Raw genomic sequence first — 19,201 nt, 5'->3', positions numbered from 1 at the left:
TTAAATATTATATTTTGGAGTTTAAAATCTACTTTAAGGATATTTTCTTACCCTTTGTTTTTTATAGAAACTTGTATTTATAAAAGTGTTTCAATACACATTAAAGGCAGTTGTATTCATACCATTTAAGCGTCAATTACAGAAATTATGTATGAAAGGAAGAAGACATTTTTTTAAAAAGTATAATAAAATCTATACCATAGAGGTACGTGTTCTCAAAGTAATAATAATAATAAAAAAATAATAATAATACATTTTTAGAGCCATCATTAATGTAGCTATTCTGACATTTTACACCTTTCACCCGGACAACTTAAACATTGATGATTTCCCCTGCAGCTATACCACACATTGCCATTCTTGAACCAATTAGTGTGCTGACGACAGCTCCCTTTATCTAATGTCATGATCCCAAACATCTGGAGTGTTTCGTTTTAGTAACTCGCCCGTGGAGAACTTTTAATCCACGATTAATGGATTTGCAATGAATCTTTTACCTTCTGCTTTAGGGTCTCAGAGCTGACCCTCAGCTTTGGCCATTTTCTTTGTAAACCTTTCCCCCCTGTGATGGCATTTTCTATTGGCAAAAACAAACTCAGGTCTTGTCAAAAGTATGTTAATTAATTTAATAAGTGTTCTGTTTTTCTATATGTCGGTTCTCTGGCCATGAAGCTATCAGTAGACATAATTTTGACTAAAAAATTCATATGAACCCATTCCTTAGCAATGTGGCTTTATATTCTATAGTTATACTACTATTTGCTGCATTTGTTACATTTTTAAATGCAATTTATAGACAAATTTTCAAAATTTAACCAAACGACACCCAACCAATGAGTAATCCAGCTTCTTATTAAACAATCTAACCAAGATAAGGCATGAAAAATCATACTGCGGAATGTTCAACTTTTTTTTTTTTTGTGCTTCACTTATTTTAGTGCTTGGAATTTACCAGTTCAAATTATAAGTTGAGCTAAATGTGGTAAATGGCTTAATAAACTACTACTGATTATTAAAATAATGTTGGTTTTGAGTAATGAAAATCTCCTTTTTTGGTCGAATTCCTTCTCTACCTACTATATAATGCACTATACAGTGCGTTTACCATGTTGTAGTGCTGTCTGAATTTACAATTCCAAAATTGAGTGTCCTAGAAATTTCCCAGAAGTCTTTGCGAATAACCAGTACGCATTGATACTCACTACAATGGCGAATATAGACCACAATGCATTGCGTTTGAACAAGTTTTGTGAAAAAAAAGTGTTTAAATATATTTTTTTGAGAAACCATTAACATGTTCATCATCAGAATACAGTGTAGTGACAAATGGACGTTGTAAAGGGGTCTAATTGATTCGATTTTCACTTGAATCAGGAAGGAGCACTGATAAAGGGCTAGAGATAATCTTTCAATCAAATATTTCGAACATTTTATGTGAGATCAGATACTTTTACTGAGGCATCTAATTGGTCAGTTTATAACTTGCATGACTTTCACTAAAGAAAAAAATATTGTGAAAAAAATAGGATTGGCAAGAACATTTAAAAAAAAATTAAAACAAAAAAGATAGCCAAACAAAAATGGTTATTCTGACAAATAGAATGACTCAGCTGTTTATTTCTCAATAGAAGTCTATGGGACTTTAGCTTCTTGGAGCCAGTGGGTACTTCCTGTTTGGAGGGCTTACTCAGTTCTCATGTATAGTCAATGGCAAAGGTATGTTAGCACAATTGCTTTTCAAACGACTCTAAAAAATAAAACCTTTTATCCAACGTTGGAAATCACTGAGCCAACACTTTCTCCTCACAGCCGCGGAGCGCCGCGCACACGCATGATATAAATGGCTGCGCAGCACCACATGCTCACACATGCACAAGCACACACAGGTGGCTAGCTAACAAGACAGTTTGACGTGTGAGCAGGTTCTGCTGACCATTGGGGGTTTCTAACTGACGTTAGGAGAAATCCCATCAACATTTAAGTCTGGGCCTGTCTGTTTTCACTCTGTTCCTCTGCCGACTACATTTCCAGGGCTGGAAAGAGTAAAATATTTAGTACTTGAGAATTCCTTTGGGTAAACGATGATGTGCATTCAGCTCGAGTATATTTGTATTGTAATATGGTGACCGTAATGTGTGTTGTGTGTATGTGCGGACGTGTATGTGTCAGAGGAGTGTGTCCTTTAATGAGCTCTGTGGCCAAAGGCTGAAAGGAGGTCTAAAGTGGTGAGAATCCTTCAGCTTCATTGCTAGCACAGTAAAGTGTGTCTTTGAAACATCCATTGTGGAAAGCTTTACTGAGTCAAGAGTACAGGAATATCCAACAAAAACTGCAATGTAATGGGCTTTTTTTTCACCCAAAATACACCACTTTACTTTAAAATAGCTAAGAAGATTTCTGTCCTCGCAGTTTTGACAGAAATGTTCTGGCTCAGAATCTGCAGATACGAAGCACACTCACACTAATCCATACTGTGAGCGAAAGCAGACAGTTGACCGCTGAAGGCTACTTCATTCTGTTGATGTAAATGTTTTCTTCCATGCTTGAGCATGACTGCACCGTGGCCAGCTTGAAGTGGTGGGGCGGGCTGGGGCTTTTCTGGTGCAGTAAAAACAAGATCTGCAAAAAAAAAAAAAAATGTAGAGTGATAGATCCTCTTGACCAGGGTTAGAGAAGCCCCGACCTATACTGTCAGGTCTTTTTAAATGGGCGCAAAAAGTGTTGTATTTAGTTTGATGAGTCATATTTAGTATGAGTACATGATAGTAAACAGTAAAATTCTCTCAAAGTCTCAGACTTTGGGCAAATCTAAATTCTTACCTTACCTCTACGACTTCACCCTACCCTTCCAATTGCTGGGGCATTTGGAGCAGTAATAGTGTCCCAATTTTTTATAACCCTTGTGCCATCTTACGGGGTTATAAGTAACATGTGAATTTGAAGACACTATTTTTCCATAACTGTCCGTTTGAAGGGATCAATGTAGGGGTAGGGAGAAGGCGTCGGGGTAAGAGAAGTAAACGAATGTAGTCTATGTTTAAAAGGGGCAATACCATGATTTTCTTAAGCCTTTCAGAGTAAACTATATCCATATATTTAATCATATATTACCTTTGGAACACTAAAAAACAAATGATTTATGAAATATTAGTTATATTTCGTGAGTTTGTTCATACCCGGAAGTAAAATGGCTCAATTCCTGAAGCTCCGCCTGCCGCTGCGTGTGGCTGGACTCCCCTCCATGACGACATCCCAGACAAAATCCGTGTATTTCTTCCACAAAAATAATTCAAATTTCTTCAAAGATGGACGCACATATGATATATCTGCCTTTAGTAGACCTGGCCATCGCTTCACTGCTCCACAACATACACGCGCCTCCTTCACGACTGTGTGACGGGGGGTTGGGGTGGTCTTAAAGGAACAACGCGTTTAGTTTTTGCTGATTACCACTACCTCAGTGGAGAAATCAAGGGTTGTATTAGTCTGGGGGCGGAGCTATCAGAGCCGATTCTTCCTGGAGGGAGCTGTTGGTATCGATCTTACGTCAGCACGTTTCCAACCGCTTGTTTTCTTGGGTATGGGAGGAGCTGCTGCAGACAGTGCAGGTTTTTACGTGATTACTCTTAAATGCATGAATGGATCAAAATGCCATTTTGGGGTTCTTTCTAGTGAGGAATGAACAGTAAAATGCATTTTAAACCTCAAAAAGAAGAATTTTTTTAAGACCATTTTCAGGCTCCACTCATGGCCATTGAACATGCTCTGAAAGGTAAACCAGTTAGACTTTGACCAATCAGGGTCTGAGCTTTGACATATTGCAGTGTCCTTATAAATATATATTTACACATTTGCAGTTTAAGAGTCAGAATAAATCGATATAAAAAATGTAATTGCTAACAGCAAACGGCTAGTTCATCAAGATCAATATTATAATTAGCAATGGAAATTTGCACTTTTTTTGTTTTTGCTGCCAGAAGCATAAGAAAATTACAATTGATTTTCCTGAGTGTATTTAAGTGTCTGTGTTTTTTCAGTTCTTCCTAGTCCAACACAATTTCACTCTCAACTTGTCATATATGGACGTATGGTTTGGGCTATCTCCGTATCACTTTTTGACATTTTGGGTGTCTCCAACTCATGTTTTTTTGATGTCCTGGCTGCTCCCATGAAATCAGGGGTCCCAAACCTCCGGGTCCCAAACCAGTACTGGTCCAAGGCCTGCTTGATACTGGGCCACGAACAGAGAAAAAAAATGCATATGCTAATCAGGGGTCCCCAACTCTTGGGAGGCGGTACTAGACCACGACCCCAACCCTAACCTGGAACCAGTTCAACGTTCCGAGGGTTGCAGACCCTTGATTTAACTGGAACAGTCAATGCGTCAAAAAAGTTGGTGACACCCAAGATGTCAAGAAGTGACACGAAGGGGGACCAAACCATATGTCCATATATGACTAGTTGGGAGTGAGGATTTGTAGCCTTCTGCTATGTCATCTGTTTTGTCTCCCTTTTTTTGGGCTCCTAGTTCAGGGTTTGTCATGTTTAAGTGTGTTTGTTTCCCCCACTGGCCTGGTCTCCTGCATTTTGGGTCCATCACTCACCAGTTCTTGACAAAACCCACTGAAATGCCAACCTGACCATGTCAATAATTAGCATTTTTGAAAACTTTCATGAAGATTAACATGTTAAAGTGGATTCAGTCGTTTCTTTTTAACACTTTTGTGATGGGAATGAGCCTCAGTAGTTGTTGTGATGTTCAGCTTTTTGTTTGCTTTTTATTTGATTAGTCATTCAAGGCGACACAATTATAAAATCAGTTTACGAAACAAATAAGCCTTTAGGTCAGATGGCTAAATGGTAGTCATCCAAGAAGACAGCCAGAGATTTATTTATTTTTGCAAACTAGATGGTGAGCCAGCTCGTCTGTCATAAAGGCAGTTATTCAATCACTCAGTTATACAGCAGAGCTGATAAGTGCAAGCCAATCAATCGGCTGCAAATAGCTTACACCATTTGGTGGTCTGCCAGGCGCGCAGTCGACATCCCAGCCAAGAGTCCCATTCAGTCAGGAAAGTCAACCAAATGAAATTGTGGGCCAGACTTACTCACACCAGTCTGTCAGCCAATTAAATCAGCTTTTCTGCCAACATTGATCCTGGATTCCAGAGTTGTAGAGCGACTACCAGGACAAGAAGAGAAGAAGAGAAAAGAATGATAGGAAGAAAATCAAGATAGGGAGAGAGGCGAAAAATTCAAGCTGTGCAAAATGCTGCCTAATGTTCATCAGTAGAGCCTACAGATGGTATATTATCCGAGGCATGTGGTTACACGAAAGCATGTTATGCAAACATGTAAAACAGCCACCCTAATCAATTTCATTTTACCAATTTAGGAGTCAGAATCAGTTGAAATAAAATCTTTAATTGCAAACAGAGAACGACTGATTCATAAACATCAATAAATATAACATTATGATGCTTTTTTGTGCTGCCAGAAGCCTAATAAAATACAATTTGTGAATATGTATATGTAATTGGACCTCTGAAATAACAGATATTGAACATTTTAAATGATTGGTTGAATAAAATGTTTCCGAGCTCTGCCAAAGAATGAGGTCATTGGTGTCACTGTGATTTGCAGTCAATTATGGAAAAGAAAAAGATTTCAACATAAACATAATTCAACTTTGCAATGTGGCTAAGGAGCAAATATTGGAGGAAGCGACAGAAGTTGAGGAAGCAGTGATTGAATATGTTGTGGAAAGTGTTAATTTGAGAGACAAGTACATTTCTCATGATCACTAAGAGGTTATAATAATTTTTAAAAATGTGATTTTTTACTCTAGAAAATACTAGTTTAAGGTGCTTTGTTACACAGCCGGGTAACGAAGGAGTGGCTTCATAAGAAGCATTTCAAGGTCCTGGAGTGGCCTAACCAGTCTCCAGATCTCAACCTCATAGAAAATCGTGTTACTCAGCGACAGCTCCAAATCATCAAACACTGCTCTAGAGGAGATCTGCATGGAGGAATGGACCAAAATGCAGTTTGTGAAAATCTTGTGAAGACTTACTGAAAACATTGAGTATTGAGTTGAACTTTTGTCTTGACCAAATACTTATTTTCCACCATGATTTACAAATAAATCCTTTAAAAATCAGGATTTTGTTCCTCATTTTGTGTCTTATAGTTGAGGTATACCTATGATGAAAATTATAGGCCTCTCTCATCTTTTTAAGTGGGAAAACGTGCACAATTGGTGGCTGAATAAATACCTTTTTGCCCCACTGTGTATTACTGTATGTGTGAGTTTTCCACTCTCAAAAGTGCAGTGTGAAAGGCTTGAAATATTGAGGAGGACTCCAGACCAGGTAAGAGACTATGGAGCTAACGGGAAATTAAAAAGGCTTAAAAGTTCAATAGACTTGTTGCAATAAACAAGTAAAACTAAAAGCAGAACTGATTTTCTTCGGTGCTACAGCAAAAAGACACACACAAAAAAAAAAAAATATATAGCAAATATTCAACTTTTAGATACCCTAGTGAGTTTGCTCTCATAAGAGCAGAAAGGTTTTTGATAATGAACTAGATGCACCGTTCTTGAAAACTTTGCCTTTATTTTCATTAAGTCTGACTGTTCAGATATTTTTGCTTCCAGCTGCAGTTGTGTTAAAGCAGATCTGCCAATTACAGCTACACAGTCTGAGCCTCTTCTGTTACTTCCCGAGTCGTAGCCTTGGGCGACAACACCTTGTCAGCAGTCATAACACGGGCAACACAACTGCTGAATGACTTTTTCAATACTTTTTGTTGATTAGCAATTTATTTGCTCTTTGGTGGCAAAGATTCCATCGAAATGCATGGACTGCATCTTACTGTATTGAGCCTTTGCTGAAAGAACTTTTGCAACTTTTGCAATACTGTTTAAGTTTTACTGAGTCAAAGGTACAAGTACTTCACAAATAAATATTGAATATTACAATATTATTTTTCAATATATATTTTTAAGCACTAAGAAATAAAAGTTTTAGTTTTTTTCTTTTTAAAAGACTTTCGAATTCTACCACATTTTTATTATATGACCAAAAAGTAAAAGTACACAGGATGACAGAAATTGAGCATCATCTAAATGAATAATAATACCTGGGAAATCTGCATAGAACCATGTTTTACATTTTCTAAAAAGTCTAAAATCGTGTTTATTCTTTATTTAACACTTTAACAACTGATATAAATGCTTGAACTGGCAGTGCAGATGTATAACAGAACCTAACACTGGTGATACTGAGAAGCAGACGGAACGACAGATGCTAGTTTGTGAGTTTGTGAATGCTGGATGTGGAATCAGATTAATCTAAATCCAGCCTGCAAGGAATCCTCCAGGATGGTTAAGCTGCCAGCACTGACCATACACTATAAAGTGATCAGTAAAAATTTGTTTGTTTTTCTTAAAAATGTGTTTATATTTCTTCAAAATTTTATCAATTTTTGCATAAAATTGTAGATAGTCTGCTGTAGTAAGAGTTTATACTCTCCTTTTATTTGCCTTTGATACATTTGGAACTCTGCACATCTATAACATATTTTCAACTTGCATTATTTTAAAAAGATACAGAATTTTATTGGCTTTTTAAATTTACACTTGTAGCCTGTTTAACCACAAAACCATAAACTACACTTCTTGTCTTTGGAATATTTATTATAATTCTGCACCTGCAGCAAAAGGTGCTATAGCCATAAAAAGTTTGGCTGTAGAAGTCAAAGAATGTAAAGCCTTCGATCAAGACGTTGCGTTTGATTAAAGTTCTTGTAAAGTGATAAACTTTGCAAAACTGATTGGCTCTTTTAAGTGCTCCGTAATCAAGAATATTAATAAGCAGAAACTCTCAAACTGTGGCTATATCAGAACGAATACATCTAAGACTAAAGCTTTTAGTCATGTTGACTAGGATTTTCTCGCCAACTATCACTAAATAATCTATGAGAAAATTTTTTTTTTTTTTTCGTCTACGTTGACATTTAATTTACCGCTACAATGCTTTCTTTTGGAAAAAGTGTCTGGAGACCAAAAAACAAAAACTGACCCATACTGTGTCATCCATCTGATTTCATAGTTCAATGTTCAAAGAACACTAAAACAATAGTACTTTGTATACAAGTGAAAACTTAAAAAAAAATCTGATACGAATGTTGAAAAAAGATTATACAAACGAAAAAGTAGCTTGTAATAAACTTAATATGCTGCATCATGACTGATGTTGGCAATTATTACCCAAGTGAAATGAAGTGAAGGTGGAGTTCTGGCAACGGTGAGGACTCTCAAGCCAGTGGCTCCAGCCAGGGTCCATAATGAGGAGGGGGCACACTATACATACATAAAACCATAAAAATGTGACAATGGAAAAAAGGGGAGACATAAATAAATTTTATTATAGGGTAGCTACCTTATCTGGTTTCAAATCAGCCATAACACCTTATAGAACAGCGGTGTCAAACTCAATCATACAAGGGGCCAAAATCCAAAGCACGCCTTAGTTCGCGGGCCGAACAGGATAAACATTTATTGAACACTCTAAAACTAATTTCTAAAACTTTAAAACTGTAACATTTTAACATAATTATGAACCAGATATATAGTATTACCTAGGATAATGCTAGTGTGAATGCTGTAAGCTGAATTTGTCCACTAAAGATGCTAATGCTGATAGCTGAAGATGCTGACATTGAAAGCTAAAAACACTGAAGATGATAGCTACCTAAAATATTAGCTAAATGCCAAGTTAACCTAAAAAAATTCATACACTTAGGTTAGCCAAAACAGCTAGCATGTAGCTGAAAAAGTAGCTAAACTTCAAAATAGCCTAAAAACTGAAAAAATCCTAAATTTGCAAAAACAGCTAGCATGTAAATATTAGCCAAAACAGTTAAAAAAAGCCTAAATTAGTCAAAACAGCTAGCATTTAGCTGAAATATTAGCTAAACTCCAAAATAGCCTACAAAATTGTAGTAAATGCCAAAATAGTCCAAAAAGCTAGCATGTTGCCAATTTTATAACCATTACTTTTTAACATAATTATGAATAAGAAAAGGCAAGAATATTATTCCAGAATAAATCAACCTAAACATTAAATAACTTTCAGTATTTTTTTATCCATAAAAAATGTATTTTGTCAAAATTATGCAAATTAGAAATAAGCGTAAGATATCATCGGATCATTAATAACAATAAAATTAAATGATCTGGGGGCCGGATATATTTACACGGTGGGCCGGATCCGGCCCCCGGGCCTTGACTTTGACATATGTGGTCTAGAAGTTTCCGAAAATGCTCAGTGGATTTTCTAAATCTCTATATGTATTTATGCTTCAGTATGTCAAAGGATTGACATCCTGTGTGCAAAAAATATAGCCTCTTTTTGTTGCTTTTTAATGAATATATGCCTCACAACAAGAAGTGCAGCTTCTTTTGTGCTCCTACCTTGACAAACAAAAACACCAAAAAAGACACACTTTTAGATTTGAAAAATCACGCTGCTTCCACCGTGTTGATCTATTCAAGTAGCAATTTGAAGTACGCTTTGACTTAAATAGGAAGTATTTAGCTCAGGAACATATAGTACGTGAGTAATTAGTGTTAAATACGCAACAATCAGCATCAATGACAAATGGCTAAGAGTCAAAGAGGACCATTTCTATTGTGCTTGCTAATAGTGTAAATTAACATATTGTCTGGGCTAGCTTTCAGTGACCATATAGCTAATTAAAAGTGACTGGTTGAGTGCTCTTACATGTAGAGTAAAAGCTTGTTGAATTGAAGCAATTTATTGGAACATCATTATCATACACTCAACCTCAGGGCTGACGGAAAGAAACGCTATTTGTGTAAGTGAGTACGATGTGATTTGTTCTTTCAGTGTAGCAGTAACACATAACAGGTGGGAGGACTGTACAGGAGCATTAGTCTTGGTGCTTTTTAATAGGCTCAAAATATCTCTGTTCAATGTGTTGAAAAAAAGAAACAGTTTTCTTGTATCCAATGTAAAAGCCTTTAAAAAATCCATATTTGTTTGTCTTTTTGTAAACATTTGGCTAAAAGTGTGTGTTATAAAGTATTGTTTGAGTGTGTGCTTGTGTGTGTGTCTTGTTCTGATTTATGCTTCTTCCTCGTGCTACAAACACACCAAACATTTAGTGCGTGTTCTAGAATGCATATTTAACACATGGTGTTCACAATGGACAAGCAGGGAGGGCCTTCTTTGTCTTTTTTTTTTTTTACAGTTTAGTAGCGCATGTCCATCACCTACAGTTGGAAGAGGTTTGGTGCAAAATGTTGAAGTGGTACAAATCTCACAGATTGGTTACAAAACAGTTCATTGCTAGAGTCCTTGCAATGGCAGATATGGATTATTATCCTGTTCGGAGAGTGGCCTTGGTTTATTTTTATTTTTAAATGAAACACAGGCATTTCCAGGCTTGTTCAAACCATTTATGCTGAGTCACTACCAAATCCTAGTGCCTGTTTGGTCAAAGTTGGACCTTGTTTCGCAGGAAACGGACATTCAGTGGTCCCGCATTTTATATGTAGAGTCCAAACACGGTCATAAAAACTTGCATAGCTATGCATGAATGCAAGAGTTTTGAATGCAAAAGCCCAAAACGTATGTTGACGTGAATTTACAGACTTTTTAGCAGAAGTGGCCGCTTGAATTTGCATTGCCAAGGGCAATGTGTACATAGACTTAAGTTACAAAAAAAAAGAAAAGTATTGCAGTGTACCAGTGTAAAAATTGAGAAACTTTGACTGAATCATTCTCAGTTCATTCCATGATTCAAACCCTTTATGTCTAATGTGAAAACCATTTGTGACAAATGTAATATCCTATTGAAAAAGGAAAGAAAACTGTTTTCTTGATAGTTTTATATATATTTTAAATATTGCACAATTAGTGTCACTTCATAAATATAACTTCTTTAAATCACTTCGTAAAGTGGCCTCAACATACAGTTCTGGCCTTAAACAAATGTACAAACATTGTCACAATTGCCAAAAAATGTGTTATTAACAAAGGAGTTAGCGTAATAAGAAAAATGTGAAGTATTTAGATTTTTTTTTCATATAATAAACACTCACAGCTGTATATGTTCTTTCCCATCTCCTCTCCTTCGTTCTGCTTTCTTCACAGCCTCTCATATCACATCTAATCATACCAGGAGCAAACATGTCAGCATTTCATCTAAGTAATGAGTGATGTCGGCGACCTACTTTCATGTTAATAAAAGTCATATGCTAATGAATGCTCTAAACCAGTTAACTGTGCTAATAAGTGTTTATTTACCATGCTCAACTGAGTCTAAACAGGAAGCTCTCAGATCAAAACAATAATAAAACAATGATCTATCAAACTTTAGCCACACGGGTTAGTCAGTGACGGACATCATTTTTGAGCAATTTATCCTGGGTTTTGTGTTCCTACTTCTTTTAGTACAGAAGATATTTTTACGGGCACAAACCAAATGTGAGCCAAAAAACAACAAAAAAACACTCTTTTTAATGTAGGGACAAAAGAGAACAAAAACATCAATTTTTATCTTGAAAAGAAAAAAAAATGTTCACATACTTCAATCAGCACTCATTGATAACAAAAAAAAACAAAGTCACATGAAAGGTGGAAGAAGCCTTTGGAATCATCAAAAAGACAGACTAGGAAACAACAGTTTGTGCAAATGCTGAGTTAATTTGAGTGCATTATTCATCAGCTGAAAGCAAAACAAAACATTAACATATCAAATATCAACACAAAATCCCATCAGACATTCACACCAGCCTAAAACTACAAAAGGCAAATTGAAGTAACGATGGAAACCTATTTTAAAAATATATACTTATATTCAGATAAATTAACACTTGATGAACTAAGCAGACATGTTATGACTAAATTCTCTGATGTACGTAATAGAATTGTGGCTAAGGGACATTTGAATGGTTTGTCACTTTATCAACCACAGAACTATAATTTCCAATTAAGTTAGTGTGTGTGTGTATATACATATACATATATATATATATATATATATATATATATATATACTGTAGATAGTTACAGTATACATACGTTTTTGGTTAGAGAAGCTGGAAAATATTTTTTTATATTTTTTAAAAGAAGTAAACCTATTTTGATATTATATCCAGGCATGTTAATGAAATACTTAGTGGACTAAGCAGACATACTGAATTCTCTGATAATAGTAAGATTGTGGCCCAGGGAATATAGGTGGTTTGTCACTTTAATCAACTATAAAACTACATTCTCAATTACAACCAAAATAATATATATATAAATATATATATATATATATATATATATATATATATATATATATATATATATATATATATACACATAAATATATGTATATAGCGAAAGAGAGATATATACTTCAGATATTCACTATATATATATATATATACACACACATGCGCATATATGTGCTTATGTTTGCATATTTATGTGCATATGTTTGCATATGTGCATATGTCGGTGTGTGTGTGTGTGCACGGTGCTCAGCATAAATGAAAATACCTCTTTAAAAAGTACCAATTTAACCAGTAGCTTAATGAACAAAATAACAATTTCCAAACTTTCCTTAAGGACGAGTTTCATTGTACACTATATGAACTTCAAAACAAGAAATTATCATGTATTTCATAGAAAAGGTTGATTCTGTAAGGACACTAAAGACCTACTGAAAAATGTAGAGGGGGTGTACTCATTTATGCTGAGCACTGTAATATATATGTATGTGTATGTATGTATATATAGCGAAAGAGAGATATATAAAGAAATATATCTGAGATATTTACCATATATATATATATATATATATATATATATACATATATATACATAGTAAATATAAGTGTTCTCTCACTTATTTGTGTTTCTCTACCCCTTCCGCTCTCCTTAGCTTGTTTACATTAAAAGTAGGGTCATCTGGACCCCACAATAAAGTGCGCTGAACTTTTTTTAATCATTGATTTTTGACTTTCACTAATGTCCATGGCAGACATAAAATCCTGTTCACCTTTGTCCATATTTGTCATGGAAGGAATCACACATCAGTATGTGATTAGAGTCATCTGGGTCCCAAAGATAGCGGAAGGGCCACTTGCGGTTTCATATATTCGCAGATATTTTTTTAGTCACGTGACTTTACCGCTTCGTCACAAGAACTTGACAATTTAAGATGCTTGTGTGTAACTTGTGCGTCTGAAGGAGGTGCTGTGGTGCTCCCCTCTGGTACCGGAGTTACGCCTCAGCACGGATTCACCGTTAATACGTGAAAACGCGAAAAAGCGGGGGAACACTGTATATAAAAGAAAAAAAAAATCTATGTTGACTTTAACGTTCTCTATAAAATGTATTACCATGCATGATTTGAAGTGGGGGTTTTTCCAGAGAAACGTTTTTTTTTTTTTAAGAATAATTAAAATTCTCTGCATTTTTTCTCATTGTAATGAAATATTAGACCATTGTGTGTCTTGGTCTTGAATGCTTATTTCTTTTTTCCAGCTAAACTAGAGGTCATATGTCTTGTTTCTTGCATAATTACACATTTTTAGAGACATAAAATCTAAATAAGCACGCTCTGTGGATGCAGCCATGAATACAAGCTGTATTTCTTTCAAATTTTCCCCAGTTCTGCTTGAATCGTTTCTCTTATTCTTTGCTGGCCGTTGTTTTCTCAGCACTAATCAGTTGACATGAACATAAAAAGAGAATGTGACCCAGTGTTAAATCATTATTCAGCGGCGAGATACAGTTTTTTTTTTCCAAGCTCTGACATGAATTAAACCTCTATTTTTGCTCTTTTGTGTTATTCATCCAGACTTGTTCTGCATCCAAAGCTGAACGGACTTGATCACAAAAGGATTTGGAAATACATTCAGGGCTGTAATTACAAAAATATTGCTTCATTCCAAAGGTGTAATCGTTTAAAACAGAATTTTCTTTGAAACTAACCATTACCGTAACATTTACAGTTCTTTTTTTCTTTTTTCTTTTTTATTGCTTTGATGAAAGCACACACCCCCAACTCAATACACTAGAAAACTGAAACATTTACAGAAAGTAATTTTATTTAAATAGACACCAGGGTTACTGTTGAGCTTTTGACATGAAAAAAAAAGTGAAGTCAATGTATTATGAAAGTAAACAGCCATCACAGTTTAAAGACAGGTCCATCACTTGGACTAAGACGATTAAAATAATTTCCAGATATTTAATTTTTGAAAGTCTTTTCCATCAACTGTCTGCACCATGTGTTTGTAACATCCAAAATGTATTGAAAAAGATGTCAAAGATCTTCTGAATCCTAAACGCATCTTGATAGAAAACTCAGTTAGTAGAATGAAAGAAAAAAAAAAAATGTTTCAAAACCGTTGAAACTTTCAGAGCAGGAAATAACATGAAGTGACACCAGTGTTTGCTGAGACGACTGAGTTTTTGCTATATTTATACATAGAATCTCTTCTTGTGTAAATTTAAACCTGCTAAATCACCTCTGGGTACAAAAAGCATTTTCCAAGAATGTCACATTTAGTGGCAACTTGCTGAGTCAGCCTGTCAGTCTCCCTTAGTTTGTCTTTGACTTCCAACCTGCGACTGACAGAATGAGTTTTGCATGGCCCCAATTTCTCCTCACTAGCCCAAACCGAGAATACTACATTTTCTTTTGTTATTCTAATTTACATACATATTTATGCCAGTATTTTGGCATAAATATTCTTAAGCATATCCTGTTAAATGTAAACTGATGTTTTTATACTTTGTAGCTCTTAACCACCTTCTCCAATGAAAAGTGTTTTTTGTATTTTTAACATGTACTGGTGGCAATTTCAGGTGATTAAGGACATAGTTCAAAGCTACTTTTTTCTTCAAATCATTTTAAATTGGGGGCGGACGAAAAAAATCACACTTGAGAAAAGCTGGTGTTGGTTATTTAGAAAACACACTCCCAGCTCCATTCTAATGTATCCACTTATGGACGGCTAGATCCATGTAGCACGCATGCATTTTGTAAGAAAACAATTATATTTATTTGAAAACCATTTCTGTATAGAGAGGTATAATAACCTGGGAGAAGGGAGGTAGTATTTTTTTATCTTCAGTTTAAAGGAAAAGTAGAACTGTAATAAGGCAAAACCGAAAAATAACTGAATACACTTGTTGATTTACTTTCTTTTTTTCAGCAGACTCCTGGCTAGTTGAAAGACTTATGAACCGGCTTTTATAGCAAATGTGTTCTAAAGGTTGATTCTAAAAAAAATAATACATTCTGCACATTGTGTCCAAGAAAAAAAAAAGGTGTATTAATAGTCCCGTATGATGGCACAGGGGCAGAAAATCCTGAAATCTAGACAAAAAATAAACTTTCAAAATGGAACAGGAACTATAATGGATCTTGATTAAAGCCGAGGTCTTCCAAAACAAGGAAAATTGCTTCAATATGGACCGGAGTCAAAAACAAGATGTAGACTAATCATATAAGATGCATTTGTATCCCAAGTTTTAGATTAAAAACTATCACAAACAAAATGTTTTTGTTTCGTTTTAGTAACTTTGAGCAAATATATTGGATAATATATTCACAAGTCAATTATAGGCTTTATAAAAGTCAAAATACAGGGATAGGCTGTCTTGGAATAACATGTTGGATGATTTTGAACCCACTCAAGAAAAATACTTAGTTGAATAAAAAAATAAACACGATATGTGGCACAACAATCTTCAATAAAGATGTAAGTTTTTAAGCCTGTATGTAATAAACTTATTGCACAAGGTGTCAATGAAATTTGATTGTAGTACATAGTAATTTCTGAATTAATAGGGTTTTACATTTTTATCCGATTGAAGGAATTTTACATCAGAAACCATATAGATGGCAGGAAACGGAAACCAGAATAGCATAAAAGAAAGAAAGACAGAAGAAAAAGTACACTAAAAAGACTGCGAGGGGCTTAAAACGCACCGAGGAATGTGAAACACATCCGCATGCCTGTGATAGAAAAACGGGAACAGAGACCAACCAAGAAAACGAGTGAGGAAATGAGACAGAACAAGATACAGTCTGGCAGAAAAAAGGCAAGGTGGCACAACGAATGTCAGAGACTGAGAGTGAGAAACACAACTGTGGACAAATGAACAAGCGAGTGAGGACAGCGGAGGAGGAGTGAATAGAAGCACGGATGTTGGCGGTGTGCAGATTTCTCCTCCATTACATTCAGGAGAAAAAGAAACACGGGATGCAAGGCTGAGATAAGAGGAAGTTGATTAAAGAGACACAGCCAAAGAAAAGAGGCCCTGTATTTAGCATTCCCCTGGCACCATGGAGGCTTATTTTCATGCCCTAGTTTGTCAAAAATGAGAGGGAGCCAGAGGGTAACAGCAGATGAGACACAGTCAGCAACCATACAGAGATTGTCATGTTATGGGATTGAGACAGTGAAAGGCAGCAAAAAGCAAAGCGGAGTGATGGAGAGAATGAGAGAGCGCTCCATCTAATTATCAAAGCCTTACCACCATTTTACTGCCACATGCCACACTTCAAGGGACAACGTGTAAAATCCTGTTATACACCGATGTTGACAATTTCATAAGAAAAGACCCTGAAATAAAATAAATGCTGCCTTTTGCTTCTGTAGCATCTCATTTGCGGTGACTGCATTGGATACTTTGAACCAATGGTATTTCTTGGCTTAAAGATGGCCTCAACAAAAGCATGCTTCTGTTAGTGGGATCTTGATTCAAACTGAAATTGGCATTTAGAGAAAAACTTCAGTACTTTGATCTCGGACAAGCCCCCAATCGTTACAGCCCAAGTCTTGGAATGAGCAACAAGTGAATCAAAAAGGTTATAAAACATGGGTTTATGTTTGTGTACATCCTCTACTAGAACTAAAAAGCTCAAGAACGCCCCATATTTCCCACAGAACTTTTTACAGCAAGAATACCAAAACTGTCACCTCTGCCACTAGTTCAAGGCTTTTAAGGTTCTCTAGCTTAATAGGACAAGGTGAAACTTAAAACTACACAATCAAAGTAGAAATGAATCATAAAATTATTTAAGAAACCCATCTTGGTCCATTTGTGACGATGAATCATTAAAATGATGTCAGGAGTGGTTCTACTGGAAGACCTGAATGCATAAATCCAACTTGGTGGCAGAAACCAGACTTGATAAATAAATAAAAAACATAGCAACCAGTCAAACTTAAGCAAAAACTTCACTAGTTTGATCCCGGACGAGCACCCAATTGTTACAGCCCAAGTCTTGGAATGAGCAGCAACATAAACTAAAGAAAAACACTATAAAAAGAGATCAAAATGGTTACAAAACTTGGGTTTAGGTTTATCTACAACTACTAAAAGAACTAAAAAGCTCAAGAAGACACCACATTGCCCAATAAACTCGTTGCAGCAAGAAACCCAAAACTTTCTCCTCTGGCACCAGTCCAAGGCTTTTAGGCTTCTCTAGCTGATCAAGTAGGACAAGGTGAAACTTAAAGCTCCAGTAATGATAACGGTCCAGCCCCTAAGCTCCACCCCTCTGACTGGATTTTCAAATTTCGGCAGTGGGTGGAGTCAGCCTCCAACTTCCTGGTGTGGTTACCCTTGAAGCTAAAACTTCACTGCTTTGATCCCGGACAAGCCCCCAAATGTTACAGCTCAAGTCTTGGACGAGAAGGTCATGAAAAGTGGATCAAAAGGTCATGAAACATGGGTTTATGTTTATGTACGACTACTACAAGAACTAAAAAGCTCAACACGACATATTGCCTACAGAACTCTTTGCAAGAAGAATACCAAAATTGTCTCTCCTACCTCGGCTTTTATGCTTCTCTAGCTGATCAACCAAAAACTATTAGCTGGTTTCAATCAAGCAGCAGGTTTGGGAAGTGACCGCTCTTGGACAGAAAGAATAGCAGTCAAAAAAACAAGAATTTCATGACTCAAAGCATGCAACATTACGCCTTATAGCAGTTATTCTCAAAAATGTGTTACACCGGCCAAATCACAGACTGGACAAATCACGGACTCATAATCCAATCACCACAAACACAATCACTTCCTTTTACACGCCTACCCAAGTGGACACATCAGAATTCTTAAATGAAGAGGATAATTGAGAGGGGCTCTAGTTTTCTTTTTCTTCTTGTCTTAACCTCTCTTTTTTGCCTTTACCTGTATTCTTTAAAAAAAAAATCAATGAAATCTTTGAACTAATGAAATACCCCCCTTGAGTTCGAAGACAAATGCCTGTTTTTGTCATCCCTGATCATCATGTGAGGGAAGGGATCCCATTTTATCCATTGTAGAATCTGAGATGCAGCCATGACAGATGGAAAAAACACAGACAAGCCATCATGAATAAAGCTACCGGTATCTCGACTGTTTTAGAACATTCAATCTAACCACTTTTTAAGTCATTTTTCCTCTTCTGTCCCCTCTTTATCATACTTTCACATAGTGGTATGCAGAGATACAAATTGGCCTACAGTGCAATAAGAGATCACCCTGCAATACTCTGCTGTCATGTCTTACCTATTCTCATGTTTTTTTTCTCCTCCACTTCAATAATGCTCAGTTTTTTGCTCTCTTCTGACAAGATCTACTTCTTGTATATACTTCCTGTCTCCATCATCTCACCCACATTCATAGCCTCCAATTTTCTAGTTACTTATGCTCTCCATCTCATACGCCACAGGCCTCGTTCTGTTTCTGTCAGTCGTCCCATCGTTCCGATTCCTTCCAGGCAGTGTCGTGACGACAGATTGAACTTTGAATGTTTCGGAGAAAAAGTCTTTTTTTCCCATTTGCCCCATTAACCTGCTTTAATTTTCCCACAAAATGAAATAAAATCGTTAGCAAGTCCCACTTACCCTCCTGTCAAGTTTTTTTCCATGGACCTGGACAAGGTGAAACTCAAAAGGACACAATCAAAGGAAAAAATGAATACATATAAAAGAATTTATGAAGCTTAGCTTGGTCCATTTTTGATACTGTAAATTATTAAAATGATGTCAGAAATGAAAGACCCTAATGCAGGAGTCCAACTTTATGGCAGAAATTTACCTTAATAAATAAATCACAATCACCTGACAGAAATAGAAACACACTGGTGATTTTTTTTTTTTTTTTTT

Source organism: Oryzias melastigma, linkage group LG23, assembly GCF_002922805.2.
Source record: "Oryzias melastigma strain HK-1 linkage group LG23, ASM292280v2, whole genome shotgun sequence".
Lineage (NCBI taxonomy): Eukaryota > Metazoa > Chordata > Actinopteri > Beloniformes > Adrianichthyidae > Oryzias > Oryzias melastigma.
Note: the sequence above shows the minus strand (reverse complement) of the source record.